The following is a 12,404-nucleotide window of genomic DNA, read 5'->3' on the forward strand; positions in this document are numbered from 1 at the left end:
GACCTCCGAGCTGTAAAACTGCCAGAATAATAATAATAATACGCTGTTTGTTAATTGGCCAGAGGAGAACTGGCACCCCGACTGAGCCTGGTTTCTCCCAAGGTTTATTTTTCTCCATTAGGTCACCTAATGGGGTTTTGGTTTCCTTGCCACTGTTGCCTCTGGCTTGGCGTGCTCAGTTGGGGACACTAAATTTTTCAACTAAACATCGAAATACATCTAAATAATAAACTAAATTAACCATTTAAACTAAATTACTGATCAAATTATTGATCTAAAGCCCACACTGTCACTGTATGATACTTGAAATTTTTCCAGAATGGCTATACAGCTGAATAAAATTATGCTGCATTATTTTCCTGTTTAACACTGTAAAGCTGCTTTGAAACAATCTACATTGTTAAAAGCGCTATATAAATAAAGTTGACTTGACTTGACTTGACTTGACTTAATCGCCGTTCTTATAGCCTATACGCGCTGCCACCGACACACACAAACACAGACGACGCGCGCAAGCCCTGAAGCCAGATCGCTTTCACTTTCGTGCTCATAAAGTTTGTCAAGTAAATGCGTTTAAAGGCTTGCCAGTTTCAATATTTAAAGCGATTGTGCACTATTAAAAAACAACAATACGTATCCATTCAGTGCTCAGCTTTTTTCTGTGACAGAGCCGAGCCGAGCCGTGTCGCATCTCTGACAACGCGCGCGTGCGCCCTGAAGGCAGACCTCTTTCACCTGCGTCCTCACAAAGCTTTGTCATTTGTATGTGTTTTAAGCCGTGCCAGTTTGAACATTAAAGCGAGTTTAGACCATCAGATGTGTATTATGTTGAACTAATGCCTGATATATTGTGACAAACGAACACTCAGACAGAAGCTCGCACATCACGTGAAGATCGCGCGCAGAGAGAAGCGCAGAGACGCAGTGTCAACGCCGTCCTGCTGTGACTAAAGTAAAGTCACTAAAGTAGCTTGGAAACTCAAAAGTTGTAGCATATATTTTAATACCTTTAAAGTAAGTACAAACTAGGGCTGAATTATACATCGAATTTTCATCGTCATCGCAATATGAACTCGCGTGATGAATACATCGCAACCGACAGCCTGACACGATGAATAAGGGAAAACAGTTTTTTACATGCGCCAATCTGAGTAACGTATTCTGAATACTTGGATTACTTCCACATTGAATTGCATTTTATAAGTCTAGGAATGAGGCCATCCAATCCTGCTTACTAAACATCTATTATAAAATATTTAGCTGCCGTCAACACGAATTTAACAATAGGCTTAGGCTTACTCCATTTTATTCTACTGGACATGGAATCTCTTATTTGTTTCCCCAAATCCTCATTTACGTCTCTCACAGGGGATTAAACGTGTCTTCCTTGTTTGATTAATTTAGGAGTAGCCTAGGCTATATTCGCATAATTTACTGTGGTAAAGTAGAAAACGGAGTAGGACAGATACATTTTACTTCAAACTTTACTTTATTTAACACAGTTTGTGCTTGCTAAGAGACTTGGTCAAGTTTATGTGTAGCGTATTTCATACACACCGGAGATTTTTAGTTTCGCTTTCTCTCAAATCGCATAATCAAACAGAGCCTCAGTTTTTGACCCTGCGTAAGATAATTTCGTTCTTCACATTTTACTACAAGTAGCCTATCAGTTTTGGAACATTAGGAGAAAACATTAAGATATTAGAAAACGATGCTTCTTTCCTGCTCGTGTCTTCCCTTTCAGCGCAAAGAGGCATGACGCACGTCTGTGAGGAAATATAAACACATTTTTTCTTTAACTAATATTTAACTTATACTATCTATATTTCGATTATTTACAGATATTTATTTAAATGTTTTACAGACTTTAGTTTGTTGTTTCACTGACGGTAGTAGGCCTACATATATATATATATATATATATATATATATATATATATATATATATATATATATATATATATATATATACACACATCAATCTCAATTAAATAGCCTACATTTTGAAAATAAAAAATATAAACAAATAATATATTTAACGAATATATAATGAATTTATATATATAATATATGAGAAAAAATATATAGGCGTGCGTGCATGTATAGCCGCCACCCCAACCACCGCGGCACTGCACAGTTGCACTGTAGTGTTATACTTCGTTCTCCCTTCTCTTTCTTTAATATGAAATGCTGTTTCAATTTCCACGATAGAAACGATTTCTTGCCCTGGCTCTAGCTCCCGCTGCTCCTCTCCGACTCCATTGTGACTGATCACGCAAACTGTGCATTTTTTCGTTTTCATATTGGGGCGTTCTGAGAAATGCATTGAGTTGCCTTAAAGGGGTGGTAAACCACATTCTTTTGAAGGCTTGACTGTGTTTGTGGGGTGCACTGTAACATGTGTTCATGCTTCGTTTAAAAAAAAATGCCTTATTTTTCATATATTTGACCTTTATTCTACACTGCTCTGTCCCTCCTTGTGAAACGGTCTGATGCTTTCCGGGTTGTATGAAGCCAGTCCCTCAAAAATACACAGTGGGCTCTGATTGGTTAGCTGGCCCAGTGTGTTCTGATTCGCTAACCGCAGTGCACGGTTGTCGGAAACGTCACGCCCCATATGAGCCCGAATCAGACCCAGAACATTTGAGTGAAGATGATCGAGCAGAACCTGTTCAGTCCTCAAGAGTAAAGACCGCGGATCTATAATCGCTACTGAATGGCACTTTAACTTTTGTATTTTTAGAACGATTATAGCCAAATATCTGTCGCAAGAACTAACCCAAAACGAACACTAAGCACTGGCTTTAACTAGTAAGTTAGCCAAATCACACACAGAACCATGTTTAGCATGCCTGTAGATAAACAATACATAAAAGCTCTAATCAAAGAATCATTTACACTAATGCCAGGTTCGCTGTTGAGATTTTAACGTTAGTGTTTGTAATGTTAGGTGTTCGTCGGATAACGTTAAGTATGAATGAGCATTTAACAGACTGGTTTGCAGAACAGTGTTGTCATCTGTTTACTTCCTTGCTACAACCTATTACAGGAAAACACATCGATGAAATATAAATCAGACTTACAGGTTGTGGCCCGTAAACAGCTTCTGTTTGTAAATCCAGCTTTCAGGACAAGCCGTTGTGCATATCCTGTATTGAACTCGCGAAGTTTGTGGAAGTTTGTGTTGTCCTCCGTGAAATGTGCAGCGCGCGCGTCGTGCATCCACGCACCGGCAGTGTTTTTTTCACGCAGCTGACGTTGTGCAAATCCGGCATTGAAATCGTGAAGACGGTGGATGTTTTCCTCTGTTAGATGTGCTGCAGGTGCCCTGCGCGCGCCTGATTCCCCGCTGACTCAAACACACGTGCATATAACATGCTGTGTGTTAAACGCTCTGCAACGCACCCCCGTCCCAAGGAAGGCTGAACAGAGCAAGTACCCCAGACCTGCAATCCGGATGAAAATAACAGCGTTTCCTCGGCATCGCGGCAACAACACTCCAGCCTAACTATACCACAACAGCGCCGCGATACAAAATGGCCTCACCCCCCCCTTATTTAATCTTCTCGGAGGAGGGGTTTATGTAAATATTGAGCCTGTTGATGTCACCAACCCTGGAGGAATGTCTGTAGTCGCCTACTGGCCGTTTGCTGTAGTTCTTAGAAACTGATTTCTTTAAAAGCAAATTCCTCCCTTTGCTTTAAACTTTGAACGTTGTAACATTGCAGATGTTGTTTATGCTCAAGCAGCAACATTACACGCTAGTTAAAGTTAGAATAGTGAAATCGTGGTTTACCACCCCTTTAATTTATTTAGAGAGTAAATAAACTCATGAAACAGAGAAGTATGGTTAATGTTATCCATTGATTTCAACAATGTAACTGTATTCTAAATATCAACTATTTAAATTGTAACTGTAACGGAATACAGTTACTCATAATATGTATTCTGAATACATAACGCTGGTACATGTATTCCGTTATGCTCAACACTGAACACGACCTATTAAAGCACTAAGACATGGGAACAGTATAGCTATCATTCACATTTGAATATTTATCGTAAGCCATATCGTCATCGCAATATTAAACAATGTTATCGCACATTGCAGCTTTTCCTCATATCGTGCAGCCCTGGTACAAACCACAGCTTCATAATGAATAGAGACGGTATGAGTAATTCACACAGACAATCACGCTCTCATTAATGCATTCAAATAAATGTAATGTAGGCCTACTGTGTTAATTTATCTATATCTGATATACAACAAACAGAACTGCTGAAAGTGAACAGTTTCCTTCAAGTGTTTTAAAATCACAAAGAAATTCACTTTTTCATTAGAAAAAAAAATCCACCTTTAGCCTAATAGTAGAAAATATTTACAGTACAAACCTCATCAGGAACTTAATCAAAAACCTTACGAGGGCAAAAAAAGAAGAAAAAAAAGCAAAATAATCGTTCATTAATCGTAATCGAGGTAAAATGTTCAATTAATCAAGGTTTTTATTTTTGGTCAAATCGTTACAGCCCTAGTATGATCTAATGAAGCACCTCACATCACATGCCGCCACAAAATTAGTGGCTAAAAACCCAGGTGATAACGTGAGCTCCACTACCAAAGAAGTAGTATACTGATAATATTTACACAATATTTACACTATAGTAGGCCTACTGATAATATTTACAATAATGTATTGAATTTGATAGGTGTCTCTCACACTGTCCCACAGCAACATTACAAAAGTGTACATAAATGTACAATGTTTATAATAATAATTTATTCTATTTAGTGTCCAATTCATTAATTTAACATATTTAATATTGGGGGCATCCAAGTTATTTGACATATTTGAACATTTGAAAAAAAAAAAAAAAAAAACATTAACACAGTAGTTACTTTCCCTGGTAATTAGTTACTTTTAGAATGATGTAACTCAGTTACTAACTCAGTTACTATTTGTAAGAAGTAACTAGTAACTATAACTAATTACTTTTTTAAAGTAACGTGTCCAACACTGGTTACCTTACCATCACCATCTTCCTGCTCAGCATAAGATTACAATAGTTCTAGCAACTATTGTTTCTTTAATGAGTTACACAGGTTCAATCTTCACTCCTCAGTGCCTGGCCTAGTCCATGAAGTACGATTACCGTGCAAAGGCACTATAGACCCCAGATAGAACTTGAAACGCTTCCCATTGTTTTTTTTCTTTTGACCTTGAGCTGTTTGGTGTGTCCCTGCAAGCTTTGCTACCAGTCTAACCAAAGGATTATGATCTAACGCAGCATCACTAAGAAGTGACACCTGCTTAGCCGTATCTCCTACTTAAACTAAATAGGTAAAACACTCCTTTCTTCCTTTCCCTTCCCTTTCGGATCTCATCTTATTGTTTTATTTCAGTTTGTTTATTTTCTGTCACTCACGTAGTGAAAACCTGTCGGAAGAACCATCTGTATTTTGAGTAGGGCTGAACAATTTTAGAAAAAAATCTAATTGCGATTTTTTTAACCAATATTGCGATTGCGATTTAATATGCGATTATTTTTTAAACTCTTAATCTTCTGTATTATTCAACAATACATTATTGTATAGTAATGGTGGAAATCTTTAATTGGTACCTCACAATCCGATTCCGATTCTGGGAGTCACGATCCGATTCTAAAACAATTCTTGAACTTTTTCCTTTTTAAGTTTTTAATAAATTTATAAGATTAAAATTAATAATTAATATGTTTTTTATTATGATATATGTAATTATAAGCTTTTTAAAATAACTGCACATTATAACATTTTAATTAAAACAATTGCATGTTAATAATTTTAAATATATAAACTAATATAGCTGCACAACATAAAGTAGTAAATCATAAAAAGAAACAAAAAAACATATTACAAGCAATGAACAAAGAGTGCTTTCAGTATTTAAGAGTGTCTGAACTGAGTGATTTTTCTCTTTCTCAGCTTTACTGTTGTTTGATTATTAATCATGACATCATAGACAGCGGGAGACCTGCATTCACACTAATGCACAGATCTCTTTTGAAATATAAGATGTTTTTGCCCTGTCTGTTTAATTCATTAGACATTACTGATGGTGTTTACATTAATTTTGCGTCATAAAAGCATTTTGAGACGCGCACAGACGCGTGCTCGCGAGCACTCTTCACAATGCGCCGCGTGAGCATTTGAAATGGAAAACCTTCTGTCAGTGAGTTTCTAACGACATGAATGAAGCCTTCGTTGAGCGTTTGTAAGGAAAATACCGGCGGGCGAGAACACACTGTAAGCGTGACATCAGTTTCTCACAGCGCTTATCCTGTGCAAAGAAGCCTGCGAATGTCATTGCAATTCGCGCCGTCAACCTTTCCGAACGTTATGAAATATTATTTTATGGTTCGTGCGTGATTGTGTGTGTGTGTGTGAGAGAGATATATAATGGAAGCAATCAGAATACGGGTGTTTTTTAAAACACACGCAGCGCCACCGCGCACCTGCAGTTAAAATCTAAGCTCAGAATCGATCCAGAATCATTGGAGAGATGATAGTAGCCTATAGTAGGAACAACACCATATTAGATAGATCAAACACAAATAGTTTTTTTTTTTCTTTTAGGCCAGGCATATGATATGTGTAACGTGCCAAGTTTATGCTTCTTCTGCAGACTTTACTCGCACGTGTCACGTGACCAGACTGTAATCGCAGCCTTTGCGGTTAGGAAATCACGTTATAGCATATCGCGATATTATCGCAAATGCAATTAATCGTTCAGCCCTAATTTTGAGTAATAGTTAGACCACACGTACAGCCTGGTCAGACACTCAAAGACACTCAAATTCATCAATTGTATTTACCAACACAGAATCTTAACACCCTGCCTTACTAGCGGCATCCATCAACTATTCAACGCCTTAAGTGGCTCACATAACCATTCACGCGGCCCCCATAGCTGTTCTCCTACACAGTTAGCTTACCAGCTCTGTACAAAAACGTTTTTCCTTCGCTGTGCTGTGGTCTTTCTGGCCTCCTGTTATCATTATGGATTTAGCAAACCGAGCAAGGATGCTAGCAACTGCGTGCTGCCCCTTGGCCACGACTCTCATCAAATACACTGCAGTGGAACTCATGAGTCTTAGCTCAAATACATCTCCGAGTTGCCTTGAGGTGATAAAATCTCTCCACCTCCTGCGTCGCTCCCCCTATGTTCATAGGGCTGCCCGTCATAAGTTTGTTTACTCTCACGAAACTTTGTCTGTCCCAGCTGTTTGGTGCCATGCTTCACGCTGGCGACGTCATCGATGCAAATCACGCCCATCACAAGTTAATCTTCGATCCTTGGTCTGTGTGGACACTGTCACCTCTGCAACTGCACTAACCAGGACAACATCATTCTTGCTGCTTAACATTCGTTCATTAAATAACAAAGCCCTCCTTATCCATGATCTCATCTCAGAAAAATCACAGGATTTTGTTTGTCTTACTGAGACATGGCAGAACCAGCATGAGTTCATAACTCTCAATCAAGCCACTCCCCCAGGTTATGGATATATCCAGAAGCCTCGCAGCTTTGGCCGTGGTGGCGGGCTTGCTGTTATCCATCGTGCTGACATCTTGATCAAAGAGATCCCAGTGAATGCTACCTCCTTTGAATGTGTTCACTTCATGTTGACTGGGTCCGCACAGCTACAGGTTGTTCTAATCTACCGCCCCCCCCCAAAGCCTCTGCCTGCTTCCTATCTGAGCTCACTGAACTGCTTTCCACTGTATGCCCGAAATCGCCGTCTACTATCCTGCTGGGTGATTTTAACATTCATGTGGATTACAGAAATTGTTCTCTTGCTACTGATTTTCTATCACTGCTGGACTGCCTCAGTTTTACTCAACATGTACAGGGCCCCACGCATGTCAAAGGGCACACCCTGGACCTGGTGTGCTGTGCTGGCATAACCCCCTCCAACCTACAGTGCACTGACCTGGCTGTCTCTGACCACCATGCCATCCTTTTCTGGGTCCCTGTGCCTCTCCCAAAGCAGTGCACTAAACGGCACATCACTTTCAGGAACATTAAGCGGGTGTGTACCTCCATGTTATCTGACTCCCTAGTGACCCACCTCGCCACCCACCACCCTTACCAAACAGTGGATGACATGGTGGAACACTACAACCGTGCCCTCTCGCTCAGCCTGGACTTTGTAGCTCCTCTTACCACGCGATACGTGTCTTTCTCTCGTCCTGCTCCTTGGTTCACCCCTGAGCTCCGCAAGACGAAGACCACAGGACGTAGGCTTGAGAGACGATACAGAAGATCCGGCCTCTCTGTCCATCATGAAGCATTTAAAGACCACGTCACGAACTACAAAGGAGCCCTTTCTCAGGCAAAAACAAGCTATTACTCCACACTAATCAGTAACCAACAAAAACACCCCAAAATGCTCTTCTCCACCATCAACCGTCTTCTTTACCCTCCTGATGCTGCTAAACCCTCAGATGCAGCTGACCTTTGCTCCAGGTTCCTGGATTTCTTCCAGCAGAAAGTGGATACCATCCACTGGCAGCTCCAGTCTCCGGGACTCTCTCCCTGCCCCACACTGGCCCAACAGGATTTTTACCACTCAGCTGCCCGCTCACCTCAGTGCTGCCTTTCCACCTTCTCTCCACTGGATGCTGACCAAGTAAAAAAACTGGTCACCTCAGCTAAAACTTCTACTAGCTGTCTCGACCCTATGCCAACCACCCTGGTCAAGGCCTGTCTTCCCATTCTCTGCCATCTAGTAGAAAACATCATAAATGCATCACTTGCCTCTGGAGTGGTGCCATCCAGCTTCAAAATGGCAGCAGTCATCCCCACCCTCAAAAAGCTAGGGTCAGACCCGGATGACCCCAACAACTATCGTCCAATCTCCAACCTCCCTTTTATCAGCAAAATCCTTGAAAGAGCAGTGGCTGCCCAGCTTCAACTTCACATGTCCCACCATGAGCTCTTTGAACCTTTCCAATCTGGTTTCAGAACCCACCATAGCACAGAGACTGCCCTCATTAAAATCACTAATGACCTCCTGCTTGCTGCTGACAATGGCCTCATCACCATCCTCATCCTACTTGACCTCTCTGCAGCTTTTGATACAGTCTTACATACCATCCTTCTCCGCCGCCTTTCTGAGCTCATCGGCCTCAGTGGCACAGCACTGTCCTGGTTCAGGTCCTACCTCACAGAACGGAAACAATTCATCACCCTAAATGGCTCAAACTCTGATCCAGCACCGGCCAACCATGGCGTGCCCCAGGGCTCTGTGCTTGGTCCTCTGCTGTTCACCATTTACATACTACCCCTAGTAGTGTTAATTTCGTCAGACGAGACGAGACTAAATATGTTCGTTAACGACCTTTTTTTCCATGACGAAGACGAGACGATGACGAGACTGCACCAATGTCCAAAAACACTGACTAAGACTAAATTAACATGCATTATTGTTGACGAAAAAGGACGAGACTAAAATGTTTTGCATAAAATAAAAACTAAGATAAAATCTCTCTTCATTTTCGTCTACAATTGTCTCTACTTTTTCATCATGAGATAGAATATTCAGCTGTTCAAAATATTCCGAAAGAGTTCCCGCTGTTGCTCGAGTAGGTTACAGGTCTCTCTCAGACTCCGCCTGTCATCTCGCGGCCGCGCGCGTGTGGTCACGTGGTTCCCAGAGCGCTCAACACTTCTAGCGCTGTGTCAGTGTATGTGAATGGCTTAAGCCGCGCAAGTTACACAACAGCTTCACTTTACAGGTGTTTGCAGCAATTTTTGGTAAACCGTACAGCATAGTGTGCGTCAGTCACATTTACAGTATCATTTTATTAGGGAGAGTGGTAGAGATGCAACATTGTTAACATTAATATTAATGTTTTTCTTGTATTTAACCCTCAGGTATTCCTTACTAATTAAGTCACACTTATACTCATTGGTGGTCAAATGTGACCATACACCTTAACTATTTTAAAAATAAATAGCCTATATTTTAATTCAATAATATTTATTGAATATTTTGAGGAGATCTTTTGGTACTAAATACTATTTGTGCAATACTTATGGTCCATTAATGACCACTTAAAATATTTTTCTTCTAATATTTTTATTATTTATATTACAATTAGTGTGTTAATTAAGGTTAAAATAGAGAATTCCACTGCAAAGAGGTAAATTAGAGCCATTTTGTGGCTGGAAAAATACAAAAATTCACTTGTAATGCCATTTCCCACTGGGTGCCTGTATGGCTCTTTAATAATACACATGTAGTCTAGTTGCTCAAAAAAGTATTGCAGATCATAACTGCTTACTTATTTGTGAAATTTTGAAATGTTAATAATAGTGAATAGTAAAGAATGCAAGCAAATATAATATAACCCCAAAAAAGTGTAAAAAACGTATTGTTCCTTATATGTACAGTAGGCTATATACATATGAATTCATACTGAATCAAGATCGAAATCAATATTTGTGCCCATCGTCTCATGAGCTAATGCTGATTTTAGGCATCTATGCTGTAAATCAACCAGTTAGCTATGGTGTTGTTGCACATTATGCAGGTTATATATATTTTATGTAACTTATTTTGCCACAAAATATATTGAGTTTTCCTTTGACTAAAGCTAGACTAAAATGACTAGACTTTTGGTCGACTAAAACTTGACTAAGATACCTTGAGTTGTCTTTTGACTAAAACTAGACTAAAATGACAAGACTTTTAGTCGACTAAAACTTGACTAACAAAAAAAGATATGTGAATGACTAAATATGACTAAAACTAACAAGGACATTTGGCACAAGACTAAGACTAAGACTAAATTAAAAATAGGTGACAAAATTAACACTAACCCCTAGGTCATATTATCCGTAAACATGGACTCAACTTCCACTGCTACGCCGATGACACTCAAATTTATATTAGCACAAACCCCTCCTCCCAACTCCCACCCACACAACTTGTCAAATGCCTGCAGGAACTCAAATCATGGATGACCACAAACCTACTCAAACTAAATAGCAAAAAGACAGAGCTCATGGTGGTGGCCCCTCCACCACTGCTCAGGAAAATTGGAGACCTGGCTCTGGTTGTGGATGGCTGCTCCATTTCCCCAACTCCTGAGGTGCGCAATCTGGGTGTTATCCTGGACTCCACTCTCTCCTTCCGGTCCCATATCAAAAACGTTACTAAGTCTGGACTGCCCACCAAGGCCCTTAGCAGACTCCAGTATGTCCAGAACTCAGCTGCCAGGGTTTTAACCCACACAAAGCCCTGGCAGCATATCACTCCCATCCTCAAACAGCTCCACTGGTTGCCAGTCAAGTCACGCATTGCCTACAAGATCCTCCTGCTCACCTACAAATCTCTCCATGGACTCTCACCACAATACCTTACAGATCTCCTCCACCCCTACACTCAGTCGCGTTCCCTGCGGTCCTCTGACAAGGACCTGCTGGCCACCCCCCGCACCAGGTTGCGGACTTTTGGTGACAGGGCTTTCTCTGTCAATGCTCCCACACTTTGGAACACTCTACCGCTCCATGTCCGCTCTGCCCCGTCCCTGCCGATGTTCAAAAAGCACCTCAAAACACCCCCCCCCCAGCCCCCATAATTTGTTAAGCGACCTTGGGTATCATGAAAGGCGCTATATAAGTCTAAGTTATTATTATTATTATTATTGTACAAACTTGCATTTGCCTTTGCCATCTCTCTCATGTCCCACAAAGTATGCCAGTATGCCTCACATATCCAGCCCTGCCACCACCAGGAACCCCTGTAGATCCGGCAGAGCATGCGATGGGTATTAGAGCCCTGCGCGGGACTGTTTTCTTCATCCCGCTCCCGCCCGCACCCGCCGAATTTCTGACCATTACCGCCCGCTCCCGCAACGTATGTGTTACACTCCTGCCGCTCCCGCAATATGTATGTCCACTCCCGCCCGCACCTGCAAAACTCTGAGAATTTATTCCCGCACAATAATAGAGGTGCATTGATTTTGTGTCTTGTCCCGTCCCGCAGGAAAAAAAAAACACGTATTTGTATTGATATTATTAAAGAGATTCATGGGGTTGTTTGTTTCGTTTCCCTGGCCTGCATGTAAAAAAAAAAAAAAAAGACAAATACATTCAAATATAATTTATTTTTTATCAAAAACTTTGCACATAAAAATAGACTGCTTTGCAAAACAGAAAAACAGATTGAGAAACAAAAACAGATCCCAATTCGTCGGTCAGTTCCGACGTACGTCGAACGTGACCGACTGAAAGGAAACCTGAGAAAACATGCTTCAACAGAACGTAATGTGAACACAAAATAGCAAACGGACATTTAGAAACAATCCATTTCCACTCACTAAACTTCTATGTATTGTTTGTCAAAAACACCAAACA

This window comes from Gobio gobio, assembly GCF_949357685.1.
Source record: "Gobio gobio genome assembly, chromosome: 18".
Lineage (NCBI taxonomy): Eukaryota > Metazoa > Chordata > Actinopteri > Cypriniformes > Gobionidae > Gobio > Gobio gobio.